Here is a 19866-nt window from a genome sequence, read left to right on the forward strand (position 1 = left end):
TCTATCCCCATCTATTGCTCCTCCATCTTTCTCAGAAAAGGGCACGCCTCCCATGGATATCAGCCAGCCATAGCATATCAAGTTGTTATAAGACTACACATTTCCAGCCGGGCGTGGTGGCGCACACCTTTAATCCCAGCACTCGGGGTGGGGGGGGTTGGGGGGGGTAGAGGCAGATGGATTTCTGAGTTCGAGGCCAGCATGGTCTACAAAGTGAGTTCCTGGACAGCCAGGGCTATAGAGAAACCCTGTCTCGAAAAACCAAAAAAAAAAAAAAAAAAAAAAAAAAGACAAGAGATTTCCTTTTCTATTAATGTTAGATGAGGCAATCCAGTAGGAGGAAAGGGACTCAAAGGCAGGCAACAGAGTCAGAGGCAACCCTTGCTCCCACTGTTAGGAGTCCCACAGGAAGACCAAGCTACACCACTGTTCCATAGGTGTAGAGGCCTACGTGAGTCCCTTGAAGGCTTCTGGTTGGCAGTTCAGTCTCTGAGCCCTTAGGAGCCCAAGTTAGTTGATTCTGTGGGTTTTCCTCTGGTATCGTGGACCCTTCTGGCTTCTACAATTCTTCCTACCTTCTTCTGCAGGATTCCCTAAGCCCAGCCTAATGTTTGGCTGTGGGTCTCTATGACTGTTTCCATCATTTGCTAGGCTGAAGCCTCTCTAATAATTGGACTAGGCACCAGTCTGTGAGTATAGTGGAATCATTTCATTGACTTTTTTTTTTTTTTTTTGCCATTCGTGTTAGGTTCTATCCTATGTCTCTGGGCTATCTAACTTCTGAGTCCTGGCTCTGTAGTCAGTGTCAGTGGTGGGCTCCCTCTCATGGTGTGGGTCTCAAGTTGGACCAATCATTGATTGGCCACTCCTATAATTTCTATGCCACCTTCACCCCTGCACATTTTGTAGGCAGGACAAATTATAGGTTTTGTGGCTGGGCTGGTGTCCCAATTCCTCCACTGGAAGTCCTGCCTAGTTACATGCCTAATATGGCCAGTTCAGGTTACATACCCCCCATTGCTAGGAGTCTTAGCTGGAGTCACCCTCATAGATTCCTGGGGGTTTCCATTGTGTTAGGTTTCTAGCTTGTCTCAGAGATGCTCCCCTCCCTTCCAGTTGTTTTTCCTAGTTCTCTTTCCCTCCATCCTCTCACACCGATCCCCCTGTTTCCATCCTCATCCCACACCAAGACCCTTCCCCTGGACATTTGTGATGTCTATTCTATTTTCCCTTCGTAGTGAGATTCATGTATCCCCCTTTGAGCACTCCTTATTACTTAGCTTCTCTGGCTCTGTGGATTATAGCACAATTATCCTGTACTTTATGACTAATATTCACTTATAAGAGAGTACATACTATGTTTGTCTGTCTGGGTCTGGGTTACCTCACTCAGGATGATTTTTTTTCTAGTTCCATCCATTTGCTGACAAATTTCATGATATCATTGTTTTTAATTGTGTAAATGTACCATATTTTCTTTCTCCATTCTTCAGTTGAGGGACATCAGGTTCTTGCTATTATAATTAAAGTTGCTGAACATAGTTGATCAAGTATCCTTGTGGTATGGTGGAGTGTATCCATAGATTGATTACCAGTTTTCTGAGAAAACGCCATATTGATTTCTACATGCTGCTATTTTCAACATTTTCACTCTCTTACTCTTGGTCTTCCTCTCTCCTCAGTGTCATTGTCGTTGTCATTGTTGTTGTTATTTTTGGTGTTGGGGTGTGTGTGTGTGTGTGTACTTGCATACTTTGCTGGGACAGTAATATCAGTATTTCATCTTCATTCTTGAATGATAATTTTGCAGGCTATGAAATGCTGGTCAACAACTCATTTTGTCATTACGCTGAGGACAGCATCATGCTGTCACCTGGGTTTTCTTATTGCTAGTGAGATCCAGTTGTAGAGATCACCTGTCTTTCTGGCTACTTTAAAATCCTTTCGTTGTGTTTATTTTGAAATTTATTATAGCAAGTCCATGTGTAATGTTTCTTCTATTTATACTACTTTATGTGTATTGTGATTCTTTAATCTAGATAGAAATATTTCATCTGTTTTATTTTTAAATAATTTTCTTTTTAAAATTAAAAAAAATCTTATTTTATTAAATGTGTGTTCCGCAGACCCTCTGGGTCCCTTTGTCTGCATGGAACGAGTCTCTGGGGCAGGTGGGCAAGGCGTCGGCGGGTGACAGACAGACCAACACTCGAGATTGTGTAGAATCTGAATGTATTTTGTCAGGTCGAGCATCAAACTTTTTATACCGAAGAAATAACAAACCAGGCAAAATACAATCCACCAAGTTACAGTGATGCAATACAAAAGGAATGTGTACATCAAAAGAAGGTGGGGACTAGGCTGCTGCCACAGAGAAGGGAGCCAGGTGTAAACTAGTCTTGTTAAACCCACCACCAGGGGTTCTGCACTAGCAGACCTTTTCAAGAATACTGCAATACCCCAACCCCCCTATTTCCTGGGTCTACAGAAGAATTTACCAACTTGCTTCTAATATGAAGCTTGCTATACCTAGCGGTAGAGATCTCTGTCTCAGTGAGAGTCCCTAGCTCTATTATAGTATTCCCTTGTTTAGGTGCGATTTGCTACTGTCCTTAGTAAATACTTCACAGACCAGCTCTGAGCTACAGTCTTTTATAATGCTTAATTAGATACTGAATAGGTAACTTCCTTACTGCATTCCTGCTGGATTCCAAGGCTTCTGGGACCTTGGAACACTGGGGAGACTTAACTATATCAGAATTTAATCTTAAAAAGCATTTATAATAAAATAATACTAAAAGAGAGCACTTGGTTCCATACACCAGACTAACGTGGGGATAGGGTATGAGTATATGGGTAAATGAGAACACCAAAGCTCCAGGAGGTGAGTTTCCGTGAAACTCTTCCTCATGAGTGCTTCCAGGCTTTTCAGCCTGTCAAGCAGATTTGACTGGAGTGCGTGGCAGTGTGTGGGTGTTTTGCCAGCTTGAGTGTCTGTGTACCACTTGCATGCTTGGTGCCCAGGGAGGCCAGAAGAAGGCATCGGATCCTTGGGGCTGGATCTACAGATGCTTGCAAGCTGCCTTATGGGTGTTAGGAATTGAACTTGGCTTTCTGGAAAAGCAACCAGTGCTTGTTACTGCTGAGCCATCTTTTTAGCCCTTTAGTTTTGAAAATGCCCAACTTTTATCTCCTCACATGTAACTTATGTTCTCTGTTTTCTGGGATGTGAATAGTCTTCAGGGAGTCTGTGCCATTTTATTCTTGTCTGCTTGTGTCTCTTTAATATTTTTCATTTCTTAATGATGAAGAAATTCTTTAGTGGTCTTTTAGCTTTAATCTGTTTCATTCATTTAGCTTTGTCTTAATCATTCTTATTAATTTTTAGAAGTAGTGGGGGTTTTTTGTTTAAAATTACACATATTTGTTTATTTTGTGTATGTATATATGTATGTGTGCCATATCACATATGTGGAGTCAGGACAGTTCATGGAATCAGTTCTTTCCTTCCATCCGTGTGGGTTGGGGGACTGGAACTCAAGTCTTTAGGCTTGGCAGTAAGTACCTTATCCCACAGAGCCATATTATTGGCTTTTATTCTTTTTCAAGCTGTCCATTTTTGCTATTTTTTTTGTTTTCTCATTTAGTTCATTTATTTAAATATTTAATATTCTCTGAGAATTGAATTTTCTGAGAAAAGAGCAGGAGTGGCATATGTAGTTTGTGTTGTCTAATGACTCTTCCTCACAGAGATCTCTCTGTGAAATGGTATTTTTATGTTTTTTTTTCCAAGACTTAATCTATAGTGATCTAAATAACTTTAAATAGAGAATATTTGAATTCTGCCAGAAAGTCAGGAGCACTTTTGTTCTGAGTAAAATTAACCATTTAGCACAGTTTCAGTCCTCAGCTGTGTCCATTCTCTTCCATGGCTTCCTTTGTAAGAAGGGTTTCAGTAGAAGATGGGGAGATAAGACGGTAGATAGGAAGTAATTAAAAAAAATTATCCAGCTGGGCTTTTTGGTTTAAATCAGAAGAAAAAACTACTTTTGGAACCGACACTGGGCATTTCACCTTGAAATTCGGCCTTAGAAGAGGACAGGCAGCCCCAGAGTTCACCATTTTGCTGCCAGTTCAGGACTGCAGACTCAGAAGCTTAAGAGAAGAGGGCTGCGGTGCTGCTAAGGATGCGGGTGGCTGCCTGCGGCACAGCTGTCTCTCCAGCAGCAGCTGTGGGCTCAGCTACAGGATGAAGTGTTTACAGGTTCTCGTTTGCGTATAGAAGAACAAAATGAATTCTTCCCTGTCCAGATCTTTCCATCCACACATTAATGGTGTGAGATACTTCATGAAGAGTTACAGTGCTGTGGTGGAAACCGTTTAGGAGGTTGCTGATTGGTTGGATTTACGTAGTATTGGGACAGGCTATTGTTGTGCCAGGCAGACTCAAATTCACTCTTGATGGGATGGCATTCTTTAGAATGAAAGTACTGTTTTTGTTTGCAGTAGATTTTCCTGTGTAGTACAGGCTGACCAGGAACTTGGAATCTTCCTGCCTCGGGTTCCCAAAATCTGGGAAATTTATGGGCTTGGCCCACTGTGCCAACAAAAATTGTTTTTTCAAGAACAGTTCATGATGCCAATTGTTGTGGGATGGCTGTGTAGCTAAAGTGTGGGTACAGACAAGAAGCAGAGCAGGTTTGGAGGCTGTGTGGTTCAGGAGGCACATCCTGGTGATTACCAGTAGTGTGCCAGTGATGACAGCAGGTTCTGCAGGTTGAGCCCAGTTCTGGAGTGACATTTCCGGTGCTGGGCCCATAGGTTCCTCAGGTGAAAACACTTCTTTGAAGCTATCTGCATTGAGAGGTACAGCTTTGCTTTTTAAAGATACATTGTGTTGGAATGTTTATTTTATTGGAACAAGATGAGAATTGTTCTGTGATAACTTCTGTGTTAAATTTTATTGGTTTTATCACATATTTCTTCCCTTTGGACCTCAATGTGTCCTACTTTACATATACTTTATTTCTATCAAAACGGAAGTTTTATTTCATTATAACACTGTAAGTGAAGAAAACAGTGTCTATAGAAAGCAGAATTGTGTGGTGATTTGGCTGCAGTGCTGGGTACTCTCCTGCTGCAGTTAGTTGATATCAGGTGCATGTATACATGAGAGTGAACCAGCTGATGTTGGGACAGAGCTGATGCCCTGTGCCACTGCCTCTGTTGTCAGTACAAGCGTCCTGTGCTGACAGGGCTACGACCATGACTGTGGCAGCCAGGGTGGGAATTATCACCCATGCTGCTGCTAGGCCTGGCCAACAGCTGCTGTTTGCTGTGCTGTTGGCTGCCTTTTTGATGAGTTTCTTGAACTGCACATACAGTTCCTTTGCTTTCTGTGGGGTAATATGAGTCATGAAGACCATTTGTCCTCTAAACTGCTGTGCTCTCATGTTCTCTCTCAGAGTTGGATCCTGCTTTAGAGTGGAGTGCTCACCTGTCTCTTCCCGATTACTGCAGTCAAGGTCATTTTTGTACGCAGATTCTCAGTCATGTACAGAATCTCAGTATCTTTTTTTTAGAGAGATCTCACTAAAGGTTCAAATTGGGTCTCGTTAAAGGTTCCAAATGACTGTGGGTTCAGTTTGATACTATTGACAATGTTTTTTATACATTATGCTAAATTATTGTTATCAGAAATGGTTTTAAAAATTTCTAAGTATATGTGTATGTAGTATATATACATGAATGTATGTATATATGTGTATGTTTGCATGTGTGTGTGTGCATATGAGGTCTTGTCTGTGCCAGAGAGAGAAAGAGAGATGGACGGAGGGAGGGAGGGAGAGAGAGAGAGAGAGAGAGAGAGAGGGAATGAATGAGAATGTATGTATATAGTTAGGGAATCTTCTTCCTTTGTTCTCTACCTTCTCATTAAGGCAATGTCTTTTGGTTAAACCCACAACCAATATAGCTAATCTGGTTTGATCCAGGGATCTCCTGTCTTTTCCCAAACTCTGCCATTTCAAGTAGCCTGCCACTCACTCAACATTTACATGGGTCAAATGGCATCAAACTCTAGTCCTTGCACTTGTAGGGAAAGTGTTTTTGTTGTCTGTTGAATTCTGTTGAGCTGCCTCCCTGGCCCATTATTACACTCATAGTTATTAAACTTTTCCTCATCATTATTAAAATTATTAAAACTGAATAAATAGATTTACCTGAAGTATGTGGAAGGAAGAATGGTCAAGTACTTGGTCTGTTAGTTTGCATCCAAGGCACAGATTCTAGGATTATATGCATGTGCTGCCGTGTTTGTTTTTTTATGCAGTCTTGGGGATAAAACCCTGGGCTTCATGTGTGCTAGGTAAGCACTGTACCCACTAAGCTATGTTCCCAGCCCTGGGTCCTTCTCTTCTTCCTTGATTTGTTTTCTTATTTTGCTCTAGAGTTTATATCCCAGGAGTTTATGTTTTTAGGAGACACATGGGAGGGTTGTGCTGCACCATGGTTCTTGTATAGTTGTAGTACAGTGGGACAGAGCTTTCCACGCTGGAATAGTCGTTTAGAAATTTGAAGCTGTATTTTGTAGTGCTATGGAGAAGTCTGATTTCATTTGACTTAGAGCCCTTTGTAATGTAAGATTTGCCTCCTATAGGAAGGTTTCTCTTTGTTTTAGATCTTAGAACTGTATGTTAACACCTTGTATAAGAACTTTTTGTTTTTGAATTCATTGCACCAGGTACTTAGTGGTCTTTCAGCCTGGGGCTTGTCTCTTTTTTTGGTCTCAGGTTTCTTGAATTCTTCCTGGTTGTTTAATTTCTGTATGTTTGTAGCCCCTTCTTTCTCAGTGGAGCTATGAGTACTCTCATAGTCACAAATCTTTTGTCTGCCCTTTCATTTTTGATGTATTTTTTTCTGTCCACATCTAAAAAGAAGATGACTGAAGCAAAAAAATATTTAAAACTCTCTACTGACATTAAATATTTTTGTTTGTACATACCATTTGCGCATAGCTCACACTCTCTCTCCCTCTCTCCTCTCTCTATATATCAGCCACTCGTTCTATATATTTTCCTTGGGGAACTCATGTGAAACTGTTTTATTAGGAAAGAGATGATAAAAAAAATATGCAGGGAGAAGCCTGGCTGACAGAGAAGCTCTTGAGTAGCCAAGTGAGAAGAGGGCCAAAGAACTCCAGGTACGTTCTCAGTGCTCAGGAAACCCATTACACCTCACATGGTAATGTCATGAAAGGATTGTCACCTGTGGGTAAGTTAATAGGCCTGATAGAAGGAAACTGGCAGTAAATATGTTGACACACCATAAGTGTCTGATCCTATGGTCAGATCCAAGGTGTGTTAGGGTTTCTATTGCTTCAAAGAAACACCATGATCAAAAAGCAAGTTGGGGAAGAAAGGTTTATTCAGCTTACACTTCCAGATCATAGTCCATCACTGGAGGAAGTCAGGATAGGAACTCAAACAGGGTTGGAACCTCGATGCAAGAGCTGATGTAGAGGCCACGTAGGAATGCTGCTCAACCTGATTTATAGAATCCAGGACTACCAGCCCAGAGATGCACCACCCACCCTGGGCTATGCCCTTTTCCATTGTTTACTAATTGAGAAAATGCCTTACAGCAGGATATTGGTGTTTTTGTTTCGTTTTTTAGCTATTTTATTGGGTTCTTATACCTCTATCTCCCTTTCAACCCTTACTCCACCCTTATTTCTTTCAACTCTCTGACACTAGGTAGGAGAGAAAGAAGGTTAGAGGGGAAAGAGGACATAGACCTTTATAGGCCACTTCCTGCTGATTAGGGGCTTTGGGTCCTTGGGATAAGTCCAGTCGTCCTTGTCAGAATATTCAGCAGTCCTACAAATCAGCAATAGCAAATGCAACAGCAAATGCAGCAACAAGACAAACAAGCAACATCAGGGGGATCAGCAGCTGCCGCAAGCCCTCTCGGGGCTCTCCCATTTATACCCTTCTCTGGAGTTCCTAGAATCAAACTATCTGCAGCTGGCAGAGATCACTCTCAGATAGTGTACAAGGCAAATCAAAATCACCTACTGTGACGCAGCCTCTTGTCCCATACCAGACATCTATAGTATGTTTTAATAGACAAGCATTGCTTGTTTCTGGCTATTTACTATCTGCCTAACTTTCAAAACTTACACAAGAGGCTAAATAAAGTGTACTTCTGTAATTAACTAAACTACAAGTTAACAAGACTACAAGTACGATTATTTATAGGTGACTAACTACTGATTTGCATTTCTAATTATCCTAAACAGTTTGCAGTAGTAGCTTTCATAAGACTAGAAGTTGAAATTACATTGAAATGAGTTACATATGTGCAATACATTAAGTAAGAATTGAACAAAATAACCTTACATTTCTATCAGTATACAATAATCCATACCAGTGTATAATATTTGAGCCTAATAGATTCAGTAATCTACCCTTTATGCTATCACCTTATATCCATTTCCTCTATTTTTTTCTGTTTACTACTTTTATCATCCCCTCTCCCACTCCTTCTCCCTAACACTAGATAGGAGAGAAAGATAGGAGAGAAAGATAGGAGAGAAAGAGAAAGAGAATGAGAGAAAGAAATCCTGACTCTAACCTCCTTTACTTTTTTTCCTTCCTGACCATGACCAGTAACAACTTGTAACCTACCCCCTAAAGTAACAACAAACATCTATAACTCGCTGAATGACCAAAACCCATCCACCCCGCCTCTTGGGAATGGGGGTCCCCGTGTTCTTATATTGCTTCTAGCTGTCTGGGAGCAAAGACATCTTTTGTGGATCCTAAGAAAACTGGGATATTGGCCAGGTCCTGAGAGAGCTAGCTGTATCTTTTGCTGTCCTGTCTCTGTGGGATAGGAAAAGCTTAACTGAAGACCTGGCTGAAGCAGTCTATGAGGTTGGACCATTTAAGACCAGTGGTTTTGAAATTAACCTGGATGCAAATTTTTGAGAAAAAAGTAAGTGAGGAAGTTAGTGAGGCTGGATCAAATGATCTACTTTGCTTTGGGTTTGGCCCTTTTGTCTGAAAACACACAAACTTTTAAAGGTAATATTATAGGTACATTTTTGTATTATCATATGTATGGAATTTGCCATGTGCACAAATCAGCTAAAGATGATTTTTCTGCTCTATGTGTGCGCAGGTGAAAGGCATCTATCAACTCTCTAAATCTGTTTGAACTGTGTAACCAAACTGTAATATAAATCTCCATCCATGCCAGATTAAAGGTTGGCATGTAATAATTAGTCATGAGGACTGGGTTGCAGAGACATCCATGTCTCAGGTAGCAGGAGGTCTTCCCTGACTAAATTTAATCTTTATAAGTTTTGGTGGTAACCATATTTTTTTCATTCCCTGTAGAAACGTGAGCAAACTACATCCTCATCACAAAGCTATTTATTGCAGGCTTCCTTCTGGTATCAGCACATTCTTATAGTGTATAGGTTGATGGAATTCCACGGGCTTTTTCTATAACCCAGTGTCTCTCAGCTGCTGTTGTTCCTTCATTAACATAAGAAAATTTAAAGTTAACAAAGCACTATTTAATGTGTGCCTGGGGGTGTTTACTCTTCCTTTTTGTTTAATAAGCGTCTCTTTTAAAGTGAGATTAGTTGTCTACAAGACAACTGCTTATCTTGTAGGGTTGTGTGGTTTACTGTGATGTGCTTTGTATTATAATATGCGAAGAATTGTCTCATCTTATTGAACACATATGCAGGGGCATTATCAATCTTAATTTGTACAGGTATCCCTAGAATTGTCATTATTTCCAGTAAATGTGTAATTACAGAATCAGCTTTTTCAGAACCCAACGCAGATGCTCATTGAAGCCCTGAATATCTATCAATGGTATGGTGTACAACCTTTAGTTTTTCAAATTCTGCAAAATGAAACACATCCATCTGCCAGATTTTATTTCTTTCCTAGGCTTACTTCCAGCAGGTAATAGAGTTTTTGGTTATACAGAGAATAAGAAATTTCCTCATTTCTTTGTGCCAATGGACCTGGCAAACATGTATGAGAGTGAATATGAGTAATACATAATGGATAGTTTCTATGTCTGATGGCCTGGTGCAGTTGCATAAATAACAAAGTTAACTATGAATTATCAGGAATAAGTTCAGTTTCTATTTGCAAAACAACTCTTTCTGCATGTTGAGAGTTAGTAATTATAGTAAGAGAGAGATTCAGAAAATCTAATAATTCCATAAGGATTGCATACAGCTCTGATTTTTTTTTTAACCGAAGTATATGGGTTTGGAACCCTTTGCTTAATTTTGCTGATTTATAGCCTGCCATTCCCACATCATTTGCATCAGTATAGAATGTAGGTGCTTCAAGAATTAGTCCCTTTACAATACATGGGAGAACCCAATTAGTTCTTTTTAAAAGCTGTAAAGGCTTGCTTTTAGGATATTTGTTACTAACTTCTCCCTAATAGTTACTACAAGGTCGTTGTCGATCTTCATTGATTATCCATGACATAATCTCAGCATTAGTAAGAAGCATTACAACTACAGTTTCAGTTGGCTGTTCTTGACAACTGACAGTCTTATTCTACTCTTTATGATTAATTCAGAAGCCAAATTTTCTATGTATGTCTTGATTTTTTTTTAAAAATTTTGTTTATGTGCTAAGAAAACTCATCCCATAACTATCTTCCCTTTGGATGGATAATGAGACCAGTAGGAGAATGAGTTGAAGGCAAAAGTAACCAAAATATAATCAAGGTTATGATCAATTCGGTCCACATATGCATCTTGCAGTCTGTGTTCTACCAGAGTTAACTCTCTGCTTCAGCTGTTAAGCATCGTGAATTGTTTAAGTTAGAATATCCTTGTAAAGTGTGAAACAAATTAACTTAATTCATGAGTACTTAATCCAAATATAGGCCACAGCCAAGTAGTATCCCCCACTAATTTTTGAAAATTAAGAATTTGCAACTGATTTCTACAGATCTGTACCTTTTGTCATCAAAATTTTTTGTTGACTTAATTTATAGCCCAAATAGTTAATAGAATCTCCTCTTTGTATTTTTTCAGGAACAATCTGTAACCTCCAGCATGGAAGAATTCTTTGTGTTTCCTTAAACATCTTTTCTAAAGTATTGCGTCAGATCAGTCAACAAAATCATCACTCATGTAGTAATAAATAATAGATTGAGGAAATTGTTTATGAATTATTTCTAGCAGTTGTGTACAAAATATTAACATAAAGTTGGACTATTTAATATTCCTATGGGAGCGTTTCCCAGTGATGTCTTTTTATTGTTATTTTCTTTTTGTTGTTAGAGTAGGTACCTTCTCATGCTCATACAAAGGGATTGTGAAAGGCAGGCTTAAAATCAATGACTGTTACAGCCATGACTTAGGTAGCAAAGAAGGTAAAGGAATTCCAGGTTATCACACATCCATTGGTTGAATTACTTTATTCACTGCTCTTAAATCTGTTTGCATCCACCATTCTCCTGATTTCTTTTTATAACCAACACAGGGGATTCCATAGGCTGGTAGACTCTTTGTATGTTGAGTCTCCAGCTGTTCTTGTACCAAGTGCCTGCAGGTTTTCCTTAGCTAAGGGCCACTACTCTAGTCACACAGGCTTGTCTGTCAACTATTTTAGGGGCAAGTGTTTCAGCACTGGCCCTTCTTATAAATTTGAAAACTCAATCCCTGTGTTGTCTCATATCTGCACAATAGGCACAGATTGTGCTTGTTTTTTTTTTTGATGACACATATTAATACCTTCCCAAGAACATCTACCATTTCCCCCTACCTTCTTCATGTGTGGTCTCAGGGATTGCAGGAATATTAATGAGTGCTCCACTGTTGTAAAAGATACTTTGCCCATACATTTGTGGGTATGTCAGCCACATATGGTCTCAACTTACCTGTTTTCCCTTCGGGTCCTACACATTCAACCCACTGTACACTTTGTCTTATTTGAAATAACTTAGCAATTCCTGTAAATTCTGTGCAAACCTTCTGAAGTGGCCATTTTGGATTCCAGGATTTTGGGAAAATGATAGTCACACCAGCTCCTGTATCTACCAAACCTATTTCAATATCATTCACTAGTAGCTTTAAATTGAGTCTCTGATCATTAACCACTCTTTGCCAGGAAATACATTTTCAAGTGCTCCCAAATCCCCGTTCTTTCTCCTGGAGCAGCTTTGTCCTTAATGTAGAGAAACTGAGCAGTTCTATCCCCAGTGCTAATTTGCATCTCTCTCTCTCTCTCTCTTTTTTTTAAACATGTGCTGTAATTTTAACTTCTTCCTTGTAATCTCCATCCATAATACCTGGGTGCACAGGAAATCCTTGGATTTTTTTAGAACTGCTGAATCTTTTGTTGTTGTTGTTGTTTTTTGTTTTTTTCAAGACAGGGTTTCTCTGTGTAGCCCTGGCTGTCCTGGAACTCACTTTGTAGACCAGGCTGGCTTCAAACTCAGAAATCTGCCTGCCTCTGCCTCCCAAGTGCTGGGATTAAAGGCATGTGCCACCACTGCCCGGCTTAGAACTGCTGAATCTTATGGAAGCATTTCCTCAATTGCGACTCTTTCCTTTCTGATGACTCTAGCTTGTGTCAGGTTGACACACAAAACCAGCCAGTACACAAGGCATATGGACCTATCTAGGGTTTTCTCTCTTGAGAGAGTGATCTGATTTCCACTGGTGAAAAGCAGACTTGTGTACTATATTGGAATATTCCTTGTATGATCATGACTAAGAGAAAAATACATTTACTAGTAGCTCTTGTTTATTATTTTCTGGGTTGTTCCTGTCACAGACATATTTCTAGCATAGCCCAGGGACACACATACTGAAGAAAAATTCCATGTGAATAATAGATAGCTTTGTAAGCACTGGCCAGATGTTCAGATTTATAAACAGTGGGCAAATAAGTACCAATCTTTCCTTGTCTGCCTTGTTATAGTGCTACTGATTCCTTGCTGGCATATCATGCTTGCATTTTGTGAGAAGTACACAGACTGACTTCTCTTAGAAATAGTATGGCATGAAAATAATGGTAAAACTATTCTATGTGTAAAATAGAAAACACAGTCTTTATAGTCATTGGCCTTGAGAATAAAAGTCAGATATTGTAATTGCCTTTCTTTGAAAGGCAAACTGTTTCTTTGATGCACACTGCTGTTTTTAAGGAGAATCACTTTTCAAAATAGTAGAAGAAAGGCTAAAAGTTGAGAACAGAAAGCAAATCCTGCGCTGGTTGTGAACATCTGCATCCCGAGAGTGCCGTTTATTTCTGCAGAAGTGAGTCCTGAGCTTTGAGAGGCTGCCACGCGCGTGTTCAGCAGACACAAACCGTATGCAGTCCCTGTTCTCACTGATTTATCCTTACCTAAGAATATACCTTAACTTTAAAAATAATTTATTGCTAAGAGCGTGGAGGACAGTGGAGAATTGTTTATATTTGTGCATTTAACTATTTGCATTTGGGAAATTTCCCCTGTGTGTATATTTACATGGCTGTTACTTTAATTTGTAATTTTTACTATTTGTGTTTAATATATCTGTGATTCTCTTTTTCATATAATAACTACATAGTATCCCATTGCTTATTCTAGCATCACAGTTTATTTAAACTGTCTTAATTTGGGGAGAAATTGAGGGTACTTTTCTTTGATGTAAGTAATGTTGGCTTAAAAATCTTTGAGACTGAGGACTTTTTCATGCTCTCATTCACTGAGCTCAGGAGGTGTGTTCCTGTGATTGTTCGTTTGCTTACTGTGTTGCTTGCTTTTCTGTGGTGGATATTCTAGGTTTGAATTGCTCCTAGAACATGAGATACATGCTCACATTGGTCACATTGGTCATTGACAGGTTTTACTAGACATTTATTTATTTGTAAATTGTGCAGCCGTAGTGTGTGCATATCTATCTGTGCAGGTGTTACATGAGTTCTCTCCTCCCCTTGTTCTTCGGATGGCACCGCCTCTGCTTCAGTTCGCCAGCTGTGGCCTTGTGCACGAGCATCTCCTCCGAGACATGTCGACATCATCTGTCTGGGAGGGTTTTGATTTTTTTTTTCAATAATTTATTTGGCTAGATATTGTGGCACATCAGTGCAGGGGAACGCCAGGGCCGAGAAGTGGGAGTGGGGGTCGGGTGGGGGGGACTTTTAGGATAGCATTGGAGATACGAATGAAGAAAGTACCTAATTTAAAAAAAAAAAAAAGATATTGTGGCACAATTTCACAACTAGAAGATCTCCTGAGACAGAAACAAAATTGCTGAAAGTTCAAGGCCTAATTGTTCTTGATAGTGAGTTTCCTAACAAAACCTTGTCTCAAATGATAAGAAGAAAAAAAAGTGACTTTCTAATAACATGTGTAAAATGTTTCTGTCCTGTAGAACACATGTTTTCCAGTCCTTGTCTCCTCATTCATGTATTTAGAGTATAGAGCCACACCAATAAACCTCTGTACTTTATGACTTTTTAAAAATATGTAAATTATAGTTTTAGAAGGACATTCTCTCTTTAGTTGAGTTCCTTAATAAATTCATTTGTAGTTGCATTTCATTTAACTTTTATAGCTATCAGAATTTGCTCACTTGTTTTTATACACTTGAATGTGCACGGCGCTTGTGGTAGGAGATTCTCTTCTTCCATCATGTAGGTCCTAGGATTGAATTCAGCTGTTGAGCTTGGCAGCAGTGCCTGAACCCCCTTCTTATCTCACTAACCCATATTAGAATTTATTTTGATGAGTAGAATGTGTGAGTATTTATTTTAAAACATTCCCTTCTGGATTATCAAGCTATCCTGATCCCAGTCATTGAATAGCATGGCCCTTGATGTGATTTCAAGGCTGCTGCTTGTGTTGGATACTGTACTCTTCAGTATGGTTCTGCCTCTGAACTTTTAAAAATCTTGTTCATGTTCCTTGCTGTTTCCTAATAATTATCTTGTAACATTTAAGTGTTTAATAGAATTTATCTTCTTATTGCTCCTTTCCCAATTTTTTTTTTAGTTCATCTTATTTTTTTATTCACTTATTTATTTATTTATTTTCCGAGACAAGGTTTCTCTGTGTAGCCCTGGCTGTCCTGGAACTCACTCTGTAGACCAGGCTGGCCTTGAACTCAGAAATCCGCCTGCCTCTGTCTCCCAAATGCTGGGATTTAAAGGCGTGAGCCACCACTGCCCGGCTCATCTTATTTTTTAATGTATGATTTAATGATCATTTTTCCATGTGAAGTCTGTTCTAGACTTTGAGTTACATTATATATATATTTATTTTACTTTTTGGGGTTCCTTGTAAATTTCACATCATGCACCCCAATTCCACTCATCTCCTCCCTGTGTGCCTGCTCTACCCTTAAAACCTCCCAAACAACAGAGAAAAGAAAATCTCTGTGGAAATTGTAGTGTGTCACAGTGTGTCCTACAGTATAGCCTTTTGCCCACACTTCTTTGCTTGCAAATGTTCATTGCAATGACTTGGTCTAATATGAGGTCTCTGGCTTCTGCTACTTCATCAGTACTGGAACTTCATTGGGACTCCTCTTAGATATCCTGTTGTTGCCCTGTGTCGTGGAGATCCTGCAGCTTTGGATCTGCAGCACTGGCCCTTTCTTGTACTCCAGCAGTTCATCAGTGGAGTAAATGTTAGGGTGGACCAATTCAAAGACCTGGGCTTGAGAAGTACCTGAGCTGGTCAGCTCACTGACTTCCCTGCTATTTATATCCTTGGTGCTGGCTCACCAGCAATCCTGAAACTAGAGCCAGCTCTGCCCTGCTGTCCAGGTGAGGTACAGGGCCTGTTCACCTGAGTGCTGCAGCAGGTGAAGGGCAGGGCCAGCTCTCCTGTTCTCATGACCTCTGGGCCAGTTCTCCCACCTGCCATAGGTGGCAAGGGGTGAAGGTCCAGGGAGGGTATCTTAGTAAGTTTTACTGCTGTGAACAGATGCTATAATCAAGGCAACTCTTACAAGGACAACATTTAATTGAGGCTGACTTACAGGTTCAGTCTATTATCATTAAGGCGGGAACAAGGCAATATCCAGGCAGGCATAGTACAGTTGAGAGTTCTACATCTTCATCTGAAGGCTGCTAGCAGAATACAGGCTTCCAGGGAGCTAGGATAAGGGTCTTAAAGTCCACACTCACAGTGACAAACTACTACTCCAAGGCCACACCTACTCAACAGGGCCACACCCTCTAATAGGGCCACTTTCTGGGCGTAGCATATACAAACCATCAAAGAGGGCATATCTCCCTTGACAAGCTGCCATATGGCAGACAGATTTTGGGACCAGCTCTCTCATGCTCACACCTTTGGGGCCGGCTTACCCATGCCCCTGACATCAGGGTCAGCTCTACTATGCTGCCTGGGTGAGGTTCAGGGCCTGCTGTCCGAAGTGCTTCAGCAGGTGTGGAGCTGGCCCAGATCTCCTGCTCTTATGTCCCAATCAGGGCTATAGGAGGGGGAGGGGGTCTCTCCTTCACTGACTCCATCACACAGCAGACAAGAGGCAGGACTTGCTTTCCCACGCTCATACCCATGGGGCCAGCTCACCTGCATCCCTCACACCCAGGGCCAGCTCTGCTGTGCTGCCCAGGTGAGGTGCAGTGCCTGCTCTTCCACTATGATCTTGGGACCAGCTCTCCTGCCTGCCATAGGTGGTGAAGGGCTGTAGCTCTCTTTTACCCATGACATCACAAGGCAGACAAGTGGCCGAGCCAGCTCTCTCATGCTCACATGCTTGGGGCTGGCTCTCCTGTACCAGTCGCAAAGATCAGCTCAATTGTGCTGCCCAGGCAAGGTGCAGGGCCTGCTCTCCCAAGTGCTGCAGCTGGTGACAGGGCCAGCTCTCCTGCTCTCATGACTCCAGGGATGGGTCTCCTGCCTGCAGCAGGTGGTAAGGGTCAAGAGAGGAGGAGGGTATCTTTTCCTCATCCATGCTGCCGCACAGGAGAGGAGTAGTAGGACCAGCTCTCCCATACTCTTATTCTCAGGCAGGTTCACCTGCAACCCTCACGGTGAGCGGGCTGCTCTCCTGAGTACTGTAACTGGTTGGGGGTGGGGTTGGCTTTCCTGCTCTTCTTCCTCCAAGGCCAGCTTTCCTAAGATGCCCAGTTCTGCACAGCCCTTGGGCATCAATATGTACCCGGATGGCAGTCCAGACCATGGATGTCTGTCTGGCCTTTGGTGGCTACAGACTCCTGCAGCTTCAGGGTCACTGATCCAGACGCGCCAGAACAGGCCAGAACCCCCCATGGTCTCAAGTGGCATCACCAGCTACTCACATCAAGCTGTTCCTCACTACTACCCTTGAGTCTCCATTTCTGCCTCCCTTCATTGTGCCTACATCTTTCTGCTTTTCTCTTTTTCTATTTCTCTACCACTTGTTCCTCTTTGTGGTGCCCAGGATCTTTGAGTGTCTAGAGTCATTTTAGGAGTGGTCTCAAGGGTGCTATGCCCCCTTGTGCATTATGGCACTGGGCAGAGGTCATCTGAGGCATGGTCTGTCCTCCAGGCCTGTGCAGTCCCAGACTGGTGGTCATCTCAGGCTGGCTCCCTGTACAGGCCCCATGGCACCTGTAGTCTAGGACTCACTCCCTACCCAACCCGCCAGAGTGACCCCTTATGGTCATCTGTTTTAGGCTCACTCTGGCCAGGGGCCCACAGTCCCAGGCAGGGTTCCTCTAGTCTCTGGTTTGCTTCCCATCCCGGGAGCCTGTCCGGGCCTGCCTGGCGCTGGACTGGAGGTTGTTTCAGGCTTGCAGCTTTCAGGGAATGTTAGGCTACTAATCATTCAGATGTTCACAGGTCAGAACACTGAATGTAGTCAAAGCCTCTTTCTTCTCTGTCACCTACTGGTGTGCATGTTGCAGCAGCCACACCTGCAACACCTCTGGGAGCAGGGTTGTTACGTGTTTTACCGTGGGAGCATACTTTATTATATTTCAGTAATCAAATATACTAAAAAAAAAAAAAAAAAAAAAGAGCCGGGTGTGGTGTTACACGCCTTTAATCCCAGCACTTGGGAGGCAGAGGCAGGTGGATTTCTGAGTTCGAGGCCAGCCTGGTCTACAAAGTGAGCTCCAGGACAGCCAGGGCTACACAGAGAAACCCTGTCTCGAAAAACAAAAAACAAAAAACAAAGGGAAAGGGTGTAATTCTGAAGCTTTCATTGCTCATGGGTTGTGTGACTTACCATAGACACTTTTAGATCATGTTAATTACTCTAAAGAAAAGGCCGTTAAGCAATCAGACCCTCACATTTACCAGCTTTCACCTTGACAAACCCAGCTGCCTACTTTCTGGCTGTGTATATTTATCTATTCTGGACATTTCATACAAATGTTATCAAATCAAATATTAGTCCTTTCTGACTGGCTTCACTTAATTTTTTTTAAAGTTCATTCATTTTTTTTTTTTTTTATTGACAAGTATTGTTCAAGTGAATGGATATATTTATTTATTTACTTAGCAGTTGATGGATTTTTGGGTTGTTTCTACTTTATGCTGTAATGGATAATGTAGTAGCATGAATAAATTCAGGGGCAATGTTCATGAATAGAGCAGATATTTTAATTTCTTTTGATTCCTAGAACATATTGGTATATGATAACATATGCATTATCTTGAGGGAGAATTAGACTTTTTCAAAGCAGCCACATGCATTCCCACCAGTAGTGTATGAAGGAGTCAACTTCAGCTTGTCCTTACCAGTGCTTGTCTATATGTCTTCAGTTAGGAACATGATTAGAATGGTGCCTGTGCCTTTGACTTGTACTTCCTGATGGCTGATGATGTTGAGAAACTGTTGTTTTCATTGAGCACTGTTATTGCATTGTGAGAAGTCTGGGTATTCTAGGTACAGATCCTTGCTAGATAAACAATTGGCAAACACTTTCTTCTATTTTGTGTTTGTTCCTTCTTCCCTTAATTTCTCCTTTCCCCTGTTTTGTTTCTCAGAGAAAAGGTCACACTGTGTATAGCTCATGCTATCCATGAACTCATGATCCCCTGCTTCCCTTGTGCTGAGTTCTGGGATTCAGACCTCCTCCCATCCCTGTGTGTGTGTGTGTGTGTGTGTGCAAGTACACTGTTGAGCTGAATGTTTACCTCCACTTCTTAATTTCATCATGGCAACTTTTGAAACACACACACACACACATTATTTTGATGATTTCAGGTTTTTCTATTGTTTCTTAGTGTGAGGAAGAGATCCAAGTTTATTTTATTTTATTTTTTGCATGCAGCTGACCAGTTGTCCTGGCATTCATTGAAAAGTGTATTCTTTCCCCTGTGGAAGTGGAATCTTGTTAGTCTATTGAAAGTTATTTGACTGTAGATAGGTGAGGTTATTTCTCAACTCTTAACATGATCTGCTGATCTCCAAATCTGTTTTTCAATACCAGTCTTGATTACTGAGCCTTTGAAGTAAGTCTTGAAACTGGAAAGTGTGAGTCCTCAGACTTTGTTCTTCAAGCCTGCAGTAGCAGTCTGAGCCCCTTTAATTTGCATTTTCATTTTGGGATCACCTTGTCAAATCTATGCTAAACAGTAGCTTGGATTTTGATAGGGGCTACTTGGATTCTGAAGACAACCCCTCCTCCACACACACATCCTTGAGGTGGTAGGGATCAAATCCAAGGTGGTGGGCTCATACCCATGACCTTCCTAATACTTCCCAAGCATTCTGTCATTGAGCTAGAGCCCAGCCTGTGAGAGTTGATAGTGTGTACTCTCCTGTTCATGAACTTAGTGTTTCTTCTTAACTCAAATTTTAGGAGACCAGTTCCTCTAGATACAGATGTTTATTTCAGCTGGCTTTGATTTATAGCAGTG

At 41.2% G+C, this 19866-nt stretch overlaps 1 protein-coding gene and 1 non-coding gene across 13 annotated transcripts in view; one reads left to right on the forward strand and one right to left on the reverse strand.

Annotated features, from left to right (window-relative positions):
• Window positions 1-19866, forward strand: part of Marchf8 (membrane associated ring-CH-type finger 8) — a 71942-nt gene that overhangs the window by 16536 nt on the left and 35540 nt on the right. The window lies entirely within an intron of this gene.
• On the reverse strand, window positions 17805-17934 carry Gm23527. Its single transcript, XR_003956613.1, has one exon. It is a non-coding gene; the product is annotated as a small nucleolar RNA SNORA17 (small nucleolar RNA).

This window comes from Mus musculus, chromosome 6 (assembly GCF_000001635.26).
Source record: "Mus musculus strain C57BL/6J chromosome 6, GRCm38.p6 C57BL/6J".
Lineage (NCBI taxonomy): Eukaryota > Metazoa > Chordata > Mammalia > Rodentia > Muridae > Mus > Mus musculus.